This window comes from Rhinolophus hipposideros, assembly GCF_964194185.1.
Source record: "Rhinolophus hipposideros genome assembly, chromosome: X".
Taxonomy (NCBI): Eukaryota; Metazoa; Chordata; class Mammalia; order Chiroptera; family Rhinolophidae; genus Rhinolophus; species Rhinolophus hipposideros.
The window spans coordinates 83,604,184-83,615,756 of record NC_138046.1 but is presented as its reverse complement, the minus strand read 5'-3'; the positions used below and the strand labels follow the sequence as shown (position 1 = coordinate 83,615,756).

At 34.4% G+C, this 11,573-nt stretch overlaps 1 pseudogene across 1 annotated transcript; it reads right to left on the bottom strand.

Moving 5' to 3' along the window:
- Window positions 1-8,714: 8,714 nt before the first annotated feature.
- LOC308494191 (large ribosomal subunit protein uL22-like) lies at window positions 8,715-10,071 on the bottom strand (annotated as a pseudogene). Its single transcript has 2 exons — window positions 9,949-10,071; window positions 8,715-9,826 (listed from the first exon to the last, which is right to left on the bottom strand). The product of its transcript is annotated as a large ribosomal subunit protein uL22-like (transcript).
- Between the last annotated feature and the right edge of the window lie 1,502 nt (window positions 10,072-11,573).

Sequence of the window (11,573 nt, the reverse complement as noted above, 5' to 3'; positions counted from 1 at the left end):
CTAAGAGATGCTGGTTACTAAGTGCTAGAAATAAGAGGTATCTCATTGATAAAGAAATAGCATGGGAAGATAAATTGGCCCAAATCAAATAGAAGAACTGAAGTCATGTCAGGATAAGAATATGGGATCCCCGATTCTCTACAGCATATCACAAGTTTTTAAAAAGCTATTCCTTGAGTCTTCTTACCTTTTATAAAAATTAAGGTATAACTTTCATCAGTTATAAAAATAGTCACAGGGATGTAAATACAGTATAAGGAATATAACCAAAATCGTAATCGTGTATGGTGTCAGATGGGTACGAAACTTACCAAGGTGATCACTTTGTAAGGTATATAAATCTCTAATCACTATGTTGTACACCTGAAACTAGTATAACATTGTATGTCAACTGTAATAGAAAAATAAATTTAAATTTTTGTTTCAAGTTTTCCCTTTATAGTATAAGATTTGGACAAATGTACACAATAGTGAACTAGCATAAGAATTAAGATATACATTACTTACATCACCCCCCAAACTCTCATCAGGCCCCTTTGTAGTAAACCCCCACACCCACCCACCCTCAGATCCCAGGAATCACTGATCTGTTTCCTGTTCCTGGAGTTTTGCTTTAGCATGAATGTCACATAAAAAGAATCATATAGCATGTAAGCTTATTTTGTGCCTATAGGTTTTTAATTTTTTTTTAAAAAGCTTACATAGGATAAAATTCTCTCTGGTGTGCAGTTCTATAGGCTTTGACAAATGCATACAACTGTGTAACCAACTCAAATGTATAAAACAGTTCCACCCCCCCCCCCCGCCCCACACCACCAAATTCATTCGTGCTACTTTCTAGCAAAAATCTCCCTAGCTCTAACTCCTGGCAACTCTGATTTGTTCTTTCTCCTTATAGTTTTGTCTTTTAGAGACTGTCATGTAAGTGGAATTACATAGTATGTAGCCTTCTAACAATGGCTTTTTTCATTAAGCACAGTACATTTGAGATAACATCCACATTTTTAGGTTTTATCAATAGTTCTTTATTTCTGAGATATGCTTCATTGTATGGATGTACCACCATTTGTTTATCCATTCCCCAGATGAAGGCACATTGGGTTGTTTCCAGTTTTGGACAATTACAAATAAAGCTGCTATAAATATTTGCATGCAATTTTTTGTGTGTTTTCATTTCTCTAGAGTAAATACTTAAAATTGGATTGCTGGAATATATAGTAAGTATGTTTATTTTTTTTTCAATTGCAGTTGACATGTAATATTAGTTTCAGGTGTACAACATTTGTATGACTTATGAAGTGATTCTCCGACAGGTCTAGTGCCCACTTGACACCATACATAGTTATTACAATATTATTGACTTACAATATTATTGATCTTTGAATGTATGCTTTCAATTCTTTGGACTACATACCCAGAAGTAGGATTGCTGGATCCTATGGTAATTCTATTTTTAACTTTTTTTGAGGAGCCTCCATACTGTTTTCTGTAGCAGGTGCACCATTTTACATTCCCACCAACAGTGCACGAGGGGTCCAGTTTCTCCACATCCTTGCCAACACTTATTTTTTTTAGTAGTAATCATCCTAATGGGTGTGAAGTGATAATCTCACTGTTATTTTTATTTGTACTTCCCTAATGATTAGTGATGTTGAGCATTTTTTTTGTATGCTTATTGGTGATCTGTATATCTTCTTTGAGTATGTCATTTTTAAATTGGGTTCTTTGGTTGCTATTTTTTTGTTGTGTTTAGTTGTACAAATTCTATATCTTTATATTAACCCCTTATCAGATACATGATTTGCAAACATTTTCTCCCATTCTCTGGGTGGCTTTTTCATTCTGTTATTTATGTCCTTTAATGCACAGTTTTTCATTTTGATGTGTCCATTTTTTTCTTTTGTTGCTTTTGCTTTGTGTCACATCCAAGAAATCATTGCCAAATCCAGTGTCTTGAAGCTTTCCCGTTTTCTGCAAAGAATTTTATAGTTTTACCTCTTACATTTAAGTCTTTGATCTATTTTGAGTTAATTTTTGTATATGGTGTAAGGTAAGGGTCCAACTTCACTTTTTTGCTGGTGGATATCCAGTTTTCCCACCATGTTTGTTGATCTAAACAGTGTCTTCTGAAGGGAATAATTTTTTAATTTTGATGAAGTTTAATTTATAATTTAATTTTATGGATCATGCTTTTGGTGTCATAATGAACCTTTCTTTGCCTGTCACAAAATTATAAAGGTTTTCTCCTATGTTTTCTTTTACGAGTTTTATAGTTTTAGGTTATACACTTAGTTCTGTGACCTATTTTGGGTTAAGTTTTTTGGTATTTTAAAGCATTTTTTATTAAAATGTAGCTAACATACAATATTATATTAGTTTCAGGTGTACATCATAGTTATTCAACAGTACCCACCTTGCACTATACATAATTATTAACACATTATTGATTATAGTCCCTATGCTAAAGAAGTGATCACCATGATAAGTCCAGCAACAATCTGACACTGTACCACACTTATCACAATATTATCGATCTTTCTCCCCTTTTGAAAATTTTCAATTAGAGTTGATATTCAATATTATTTTGTATTAGTTTGAAGTACATAGCATAGTGGTTGGACGGATACATAATTTAGGAAGTGATCCACCTGACTAGCACCACCTGGCACTACACATAGTTATTACCATGTTATTTATTGTATTCCCTATACTTTACATCTTCACAACTATTTTTTTTGAATTAATTGAATTTATTGGGGTGACAATTGTTAGTAAATTTACATAGATTTCAGGTGTACAATTCTGTATTATATCATCTATAAATCGCATTGTGTGTTCACCACCCATAGTCAGTTCTCCTTCCATCACCATATATTTGATCCCCCTTACCCTCATCACCCACCCCCCACCCCCCTTACCCTCTGGTAACCACTAAATTGTTGTCTGTGTCTATGAGTTTTTCTTTCTCATTTGTCTTGTTCTTTTGTTGTTTTTGGTTTATATACCACATATCAGTGAAATCATAGGGTTCTCTGCTTTTTCTGTCTGGCTTATTTCACTTAGCATTATACTCTCAAGATCCATCCATGTTGTCACAAATGCTCCTATATCATCTTTCCTTACCGCCGAATAGTATTCCATTGTGTAGATGTACCACAACTTCTTTATCCATTCATCTATCGAAGGACATTTTGGTTGTTTCCATGTCTTGGCCACTGTAAACAAAGCTGCAATGAGCATTGGAGTACACGTGTCTTTATAGAGAAATGTTTTCAGATTTTTTGGGTAGATACCCAGGAGAGCGATTGCTGGGTCATATGGTAATTCTATTCGTAATTTCTTGAGGAACCTCCACACTGCCTTCCAAGGTAAGGCAGGATTTATGCCTGCCATTTTGTTATTTATTTCTTATATGTCATATCATTTTTGTTACTTTCTATATTACTGCCCCTTTTGTGTTAAATAGATATCTTCCCATGTACCATTTAATCGCCTTGTAATTTCTCTTATTATATATTATTTTCAGTTTTTTCGTAGTGATTGCTCTGGGGATTACAATTAACTTCCTAATTTATAACAATCTAGTTCAGATTGATACCAACTTAATTTCAGCTGTATACAAATCTTTGCTCCTGTATGCTTTGTTCCCTCCCCCATCCTTTGTGCTGCTATTGTGATATGAATTACATCTTTATCCATTGTATTTATTCAACTCAAAGTATTTTCTAATTTCTCTTTTTTTTGTTTGACCCATTAGTTATTTTCACACATTTGTGAATTTCACAAACTTCCTTTTGTTATTTATTTCTAATTTATAGTCATTTCTTCATGTAGTTGTCTTTCAAATTCTATAGGTAAAAAACGAGTAATAAAAAAATGCATTTACACTCTCTTTTATACATATCTATGAAGTTATTTTTATCAGCGTTTTTACGTCTTCATACGGAGTCAAGTTACTGTCTAGTGTCATTTCATTTCAGCCTGAAGTACTCCCTTTTGTATTTCTCGTAGAGCAGGTTTGCTGGCAATGAATTCTCTCAGTGTTTGTTTACCTGGGAATGTCTTATTTATCCTTCAATTTATCACATAACAGCTTTATTGAGGATAATTTATGTGCAAGGTCGGACAATTAAGTTTGTGAACTCATCCTAGAAAAAGTGCTACATACCTCATTGCCGAATATCACTACGGTCTCCTTTGAAGTACTCCCCTTGGAAGCTATGCACCAACTCCAACGCCTAGTCCACCCTTCAAAGCAATTTTGCAATTCTTTTTCTGGAATGGCCATCAGAGCTGTCGTCATATTACCCTTGATGTCCCAAATGTCATCAAAATGTCTTCCTGTCAATATTTCCTTTATCTTTGGGTAAAGAAAGAAGTCATTGGGGGCCAGATCAGGTGAGTCAGGAGGGTGTTCCAATACAGTTATTTGTTTACTGGCTACAAACTCCCTCACAGACAGTGCCCTGTGAGCTGGTGCATTGTCATGATGCAAGAGCCATGAATTGTTGGCGAAAATTTCAGGTTGTCTAACTTTTATATGCAGCCTTTTCAGCACTTCCAAATAGTAAATTTGGTTAACTGTTTGTCCAGTTGGTACAAATTCATAATGAATAATCCCTCTAATATCAAAAAACATGTTAGCAACATCATTACAATAAGTGCGAACTTGTCAGAATTCGTACATTTTACATGCCTGTCAACAGTAAGTGAAGATTTCAGTTACTTATCCTCACAGATACATGCTATTGACTATGTTTTTGCTTATAGACAGCCTAGTGGTATGAAGTGAGATCATACTGTGGTTTTCATTTGCATTTCCATGGTGGCTAATGATGTTGAACATCTTTTCATATGTTTATTGGCAATTTGTATTTTTTTAAAAAATGTTTGTTTAGATCCATTGCGCATTTGTTAATTGGGTTATTCATTTTTCTGTCATTGAGTTGTAAGTGTCTTTTATATATTTTAGATACCAGTCCCTTATCAGGTAAATGATTTGCAAATATTTCGAATATATTTCTGTGGTTTGTCTTTTTACTTTGTTAGTGGTATCCTTTAAAACACAAATATTTTTAATTTTGATGAAGTCCAACTTACCAATTTTTAAAAAAATTTTGGTGCTCGTGATTTTGGGGTCATGTCTAAGAATACATTGCCGAATACAAGATCGTGAAGATTTAGGCCTATATTTTCTCTAAGGGTTGTATAATTTTGGCTGTTACATTTTAGTTCCTTTATTTTGAGTTAATTTTCGCGTAAGGTGTGAAGTAGGAGTCCAGCATCATTATTTTGCATGTGGATATCCAGTTATTCCAGCAATATTTGTTGAAAAAGTGGTCTTTCCCAATAGAATAATCTTGTTAACCTTGTTGAAAATTAGTTGACCATAAATGTGAAGATTTATTTATGGACTCTCAACTTGCTTCCATTTATCTTTACTATAGCTATATCTGTATATACGTATACCAGTACCATATTGTATTGTTTGCTATAGCTTTTTTGTAAGGTTTGAAATCAGGAAATTTGAGTTCTCCACTTTTGTTCCTCTTTCTCAAGATATTTTTTGTTATTCTGGGTCCCTTACATTTCCATAAGAACTAAGGAAATGTCTTTTATGAGGGTTGTACAACATTGTGAATGTACATAATGTCACTGAATTGTGTAATTTTAGATGGCTAAAATGATAAGTTTCATGTTATGTATTTTTTTATGACAACTTTTCATTAGCCTCTAGCTTTGAGGTCTTCACACTTCCATCCATCTTTTAGTCTTCTACTTACTGTTAGTAACTTTGCATCAGGGGTTCTTCATTACCACTGCATATTGTTAAGGTACCAGTCCCACTTCTAATCTTCTGTATGCATTTGTACCTGTGAAACTTCAAACTTAAAATATTTTAAGTGAAACTTGTCTACTCAATCTATTCCCTTTTTCTAATTTCTCTATTAACAAAATTTTCTCGATAACCTATAATTGAAAGCTTGAAGTCACCCTTGAAACCTCCCTTCCCCTCAACCCTGGGAGTCACTAAGTTTACGCTACTCTTCTGTCATCCAACGGTAGCTGCTGTGATGCTGAAATTCCTACTGGCTTAATACAATAAAAGTTTATTTCTTGCTCACATTCAATACCAATCTCTCCTTCATCTAGTGAACTCTGAATAATACTGTCAGATCAAACACCTTTTTGATATACCTGTTGGCCATTTGTATCTCTTTTTTGGAGAAATTGAGAAATCTACTATTATATTATGGGAGTTCTCTTGTATGTACCTTCTCTCTTTTCTCTTGCTGCTTTAAAAAATATTTATTTGTCTTTTGATAATTAAATTTGTCTCAGTGTAGTTGAAACCTTTTGAAGTTTTGTAGTTGAAACCTCAGTGTAGTTGAAACCAGTGTAGTTGAAACCTTTTTGGTTTCAACCTTTGTGGTATCCTTTGGCCTTCATGGATCTGGATGTCCATTTCTCTTCCTAGGTTCAGGAAGTTGTGTTTCTTTTAAATTAAAATTTATTGGGGTGACAATGGTTAGTAAAATTACATAGGTTTCAAGTGTACAATTCTGTAATACATTATCTGTATATCACATATAGTGTAGGAAGTTTTCAGCCATTATTGCTTTAAACACACGTTCTATCCCTTTTTCTTTCCCTTCTGGAATTCCTTATGCAAATATTGTTTCTTTTCATTGTGTCCCATATGTCTCATAGGCTTTCTTCACTATTTTTCATTCTTTTTTTCTTTTTGCTTCTGTGACTCAATAATTTCTAGTGTTCTGTGCTCCAGGTCACTGATTCTTCTTCTGCATGGTCAAGTCTGCTTTTGAAACTCTCTGTTGATTTCCTAAGTTCGGTTATTGCATTTTCAACTCTTGGAGATATATTTATATATCTATATATAGCTATCTATATTTATATATGTTTTTGATGGTTTTTATTGCTTTGTTGAACTTCTCATCATTTTCCTAATTTCATTTAGTTGTCTCTGTGTGTTCTTGAAGTTCACTAAACTTCTTTAATAGGATTACTCTGAATTCTTTGTTTGACAGTTCACTTGAGGTTAGTTATTAGAGCTTTATTAGCTTTTATTGGGGGGGGGTTCATATTCACCTTTTTTTCATAATCCTTTACTTCTTCCATTGGTATCTGCTCATTTGCATAATCAGGTTGCTCTTCTAGAATTTACATGTTTGCTTTGGTAGAGACAGATCTTAACCAGTCATCTCAAGTTTGGGCTTCTGGGTATGTCTGATGGTAATGTACTTGAGCAGGTGGGACCTGCTATTATGGTCTATTTTTGGGTGAGGCAACTGTTCACGTGCTGAGGTTGGGGATGGGGAAGGGGTATGCCACTGGTTGAGAACAGTTGGATAATATTGCTGGTTTGGTTTCCTAACCAAGTGAGGCTATAGAATGGGTTCCAAGTTTAGCTGGATTCTCTCTTCAAGCTTACTACTGTGTTTCCCCGAAAATAAGACCAGGTCTTAAGTTAAGTTTTGCTCCAAAAGATGCATTATGGCTTATGGTCAGGGGATGTCATCCTGAAAAATCATGCTAGGGGGCTTATTTTCCGGTTAGGTCTTATTTTCGGGGAAACAAGGTAGATGGTTGGGACTGGGTACTATATAAAGGAGTAGATGAGGCTATGAATTAACTTCTTTGCTGTGGCAGGGCAGCAGGACTGGATCCCTTGTACACGATGAATCAATTATTCCTTACTGCTTTCAAGATTTTCTCTTTGTCTTTTAACAGTGTAATTGTAATGTGTCTTTGTGTGGATCTCTCTGAATTTGATTTATTGGAGCTCTTTGATATTTGTGGATGTGCAGGTTGATGTGTTTCATTGAATTTGGGAAGTTTTTGAATTTTATATATTACAACTGATTTTTTTTGTATATTGATTTTATATCCTGTAACTCGACTGTATTTGTTTATTGTTTCTAATAGTCTTTTGGTGGAGTCTGTAGGGTTTTCTACATATATAGAATCATGTCATCTGCAAATAGTGACAGTTATAATTCTTCATTCCCAATTTGGATGCTTTTTATTTCTTTGTCTTACCTGATTCCTCTGACTAGGACTTCCAGTACTATGTTGAATAACAGTGGAAACAGTGGGCATCCTTGTCTTGTTCCTGACCTTAGAGGAAAAGCTTTCAATTTTTCACCATTGAGTATGATATTAGCTGAGGGTTTGTCATATATGGCCTTTAATATGTTGAAGTACTTTCCTTTTATAACCATTTTAATGAATGTTTTAATCATAAATAGATGTACCTTGTCAAGTGGGTTTTTCTGCACCTATTGAAATAATCATAAATTTTATATTTTATGTTATTAATGTGGTATATAATATTGATTCATTTGTGTATGGTGAACCATCCTTGCATCCCTGGAATGAGTTCCACTTGATGTTGATGTATTATGCTTTTAATGTATTTTTGTATTTGATTTGGTAGTATTTTGTTTAGGGTTTTTGCATGTATGTCCATCAGAGACATTGGCCTGTAATTTTCTTCTTTGTGTGTTGTCCTTGTCTGGTTTTGGTATCAGGGTAATGTTGGCCTCCTACAATGAGTTAGAAAGTATTCTGTCTTATTTATTTTTTTGAAAGAATTTGAGAAGGAAAGATATTAAATCTTCTTTGAATGTTTGGTAGAATTGACCAGTGAAGTCATCTGATCCTGGAATTTTACTTTTTTGGGAGGTCTTTTGATGACTGTTTCAATTTCCTTATTATTGATTGGTCTGTATAAGTTTTCCAGTTCTTCATGGTTCAGTCTAGGAAAGTTATATATTTCTAAGAATTTTTCCATTTCTTCTAGGTTATCGGATTTCACTGTGTTCTTGTATAATCCTTTGTATTTCTGTGGTATCTATGGTAACTTTTCCTCTTTCATTTCTGATTTTATTTTTTGAGTCTTTTCTCTTTTTTCCTTAGTGAGTCTAGCCAGAGGTTTGCCAATTTCATTAATCTTTTCAAAGAACCAGCTCTTTGTTTCATTATTTTTTTCTATTGTCATTTTGTTTTCTGTTTCATTTAATTTGCTCTAATCTTTATTATTTCCTTCCTTATACTGACTTTGGGCTTCGTTCTTTATTTTCTGTTTCTTTGAGGTGTAATGTTACATTGTTCATTTGAGATTTTTCTTGTTTTTTTGAGGTAGGCTTGTAATGATATATCTTCCCTCTTAATACAACTTTTGTGGCATCCCCCAAATTTTGATATGTTGGATTGTCATTTTCATTTGTTTCCATGTATTTTTTTCTTTTTGTGAGGACACTTGAATTACATTACTAATAAAGACAAGTAACATTTTGCTTTTCCTTTTATTAGCATTTATTTGATGTTGAATTTACTCTCTGGCCATAAGTTTTTGTTTCTTCAGTTTCTTCTGGGAGATCTTCTTCTGAGCAACTTCCTCTTCTGGTTTAGAGACCATCTGTTCTTTTTCAGTGAGGATCATCTCAGTGTGGCAGGGAGAGCTCATGTACGGGTTAATCGGCCCATGAGCTCGGTAAGTTCTGCACCGCATCTTGGGAGCTTTGTTCACCTGGATGTGCTCAATGACCAGCGAGTTCACATCTAAGCCCTTAAGTTCAGCATTACTCTCTGCATATTTAAGCACGTGCAGTAAAACTTCTGCACTCTTTTTGGGCCAACGACCCTGCGTCCAACCCCACTGTTTGTCCTGGGCACATCTCCCAACTCCACCATTGTAACGACAGAATGGCACACATTGCTTTTGTAACGTGACATCCTTTAAATACTTGGTGGCTTTTCAGATATGCATCCCCTTGATGGCGTGGGCAGTTTCACGAGTGTTCTTAAAATGAACCCATAACAGTGGAAATGTAATGGCTCAGTGCGATGTCAGAGGGATAGTGGATGGGGGAAGGGGGGTCCACACAGTGTGAGGATTATAAATGATAAACGTCTAAGTATTACTTTGTCTTGTGCACCTGAAACTAATAAAAAAATTAAAATTAAACAAAAATGAACCCGTAGATTTGAACATCTTGATTTACATGATTTTGTGGGGTTCTCTGGGCCAAGCGAATAGTGAACCATTTTCAGAGGTCACTTCAGACCACTTTCGAGAAGAGTCCATGTATTTTTTGATGTTTTATTTCTTCTTTGACCCAAAAATTGTTCAGCAGCATGTTGTTTAATCTCGATAGATTTGTAGTTTTTCCAGCTTCCTTCTTGTAGTTAATTTCTAGTTTCATACTGTTGTTGGAAAATATGCTTAGTATTGTTTCAATCTTCTTATACTTACTGAGTTTAGTTTTATCCCCCAACATATGGGCAGTCTTTGAGAATGTTCCATGTACACTTGAGAAGAAGTGTATTTTGTCATTTGGGGATGGAAAGTTGTATAATTAATTACCTATTAAATCCATCTCTTTTATGTGTCATTTTAACGGCAATGAATAATTGTTGATTTTCTGTTTGGATGATCTATCCATTGATGTAAGTGGGGTAATTAAAGTCCCCTACAATTATTGTATAATACCAGTTTCTCCCTTTAGGTCTATTAATAATTGCTTTATATGATTTGGTGTTCCTAATTTGGTTGCATATGTATTAATGAATGTTATGTCTTCTTAATGGATTGTTGTCTTTATCATTATAAAATGTCCATCTTTGTTTCTTGTTACCATTTTTGTCTTCAAATCTATTATTTCTGATATAAGTACAGCTACACCTCCTTTTCTTTGAATGCCATTTGCTTGGAGTATCACCTTCTACCCCTTCACTTTGAGCCTAGGTTTGTCTTTGGGACTGAGATGGGCACCCCGAAAGCAGCATATACGCAGGTCCTATTTTTAAATCCATACCACCACTCTATGCCTTTTTTATTGGAGAGTTCAGTCCTTTTACATTTAGGGTGATTACTGATACATGAGGACTAACTACACCCATTTTATCTTTGTGTTCTATTTGCTCTATATCTCCATTGTTTCTCTTCTCTTGTGTTTCTCATATTTCAGTTTGGAGTTTTTCTCCATTTCTTTTTTATTATGTTTCAAGTGTTAGTTCTGGATTTTTTGTTTTGTGATTACCATGAGGTTTGTATAAAATGTCTCCCAGATAAAATAGTCCTTTTCCTTCTGATTACATCTTATTTTCATTCACCTGCAATTTCAGTCCTTTTCTGCCTCCCCCTTTATGTTTTTTTTTAATTAAATTTTGAGGGTGACAATGGTGAGAAAATTATGTAGGTTTCAAGTGTACAATTGTGTAATACATCATCTATATATCACATTGTGTGTTCACCGCCAAGAGTTAGTTGTCCTTTCATCACCATATATTTGACCTCCTTTGCCCTCATCTATTATCCCCCTCTCCACCCTTACCCTCTGGTAACCACTAAACTATTCTCTTCATCTATGAGTTTTTGTTTCTTTGTCTTGTTTCTTTGCTGCTTTCAGTTTTATATCCCACATATCAGTGCAATCATATGGTTCTCGACTTTTTCGGTCTGACTTATTTCGCTTAGCATGATAATCTCAAGATCCATCCATATTGTCGCAAATGGCACTATTTCATTTTGTGGCTGAATAGTATTC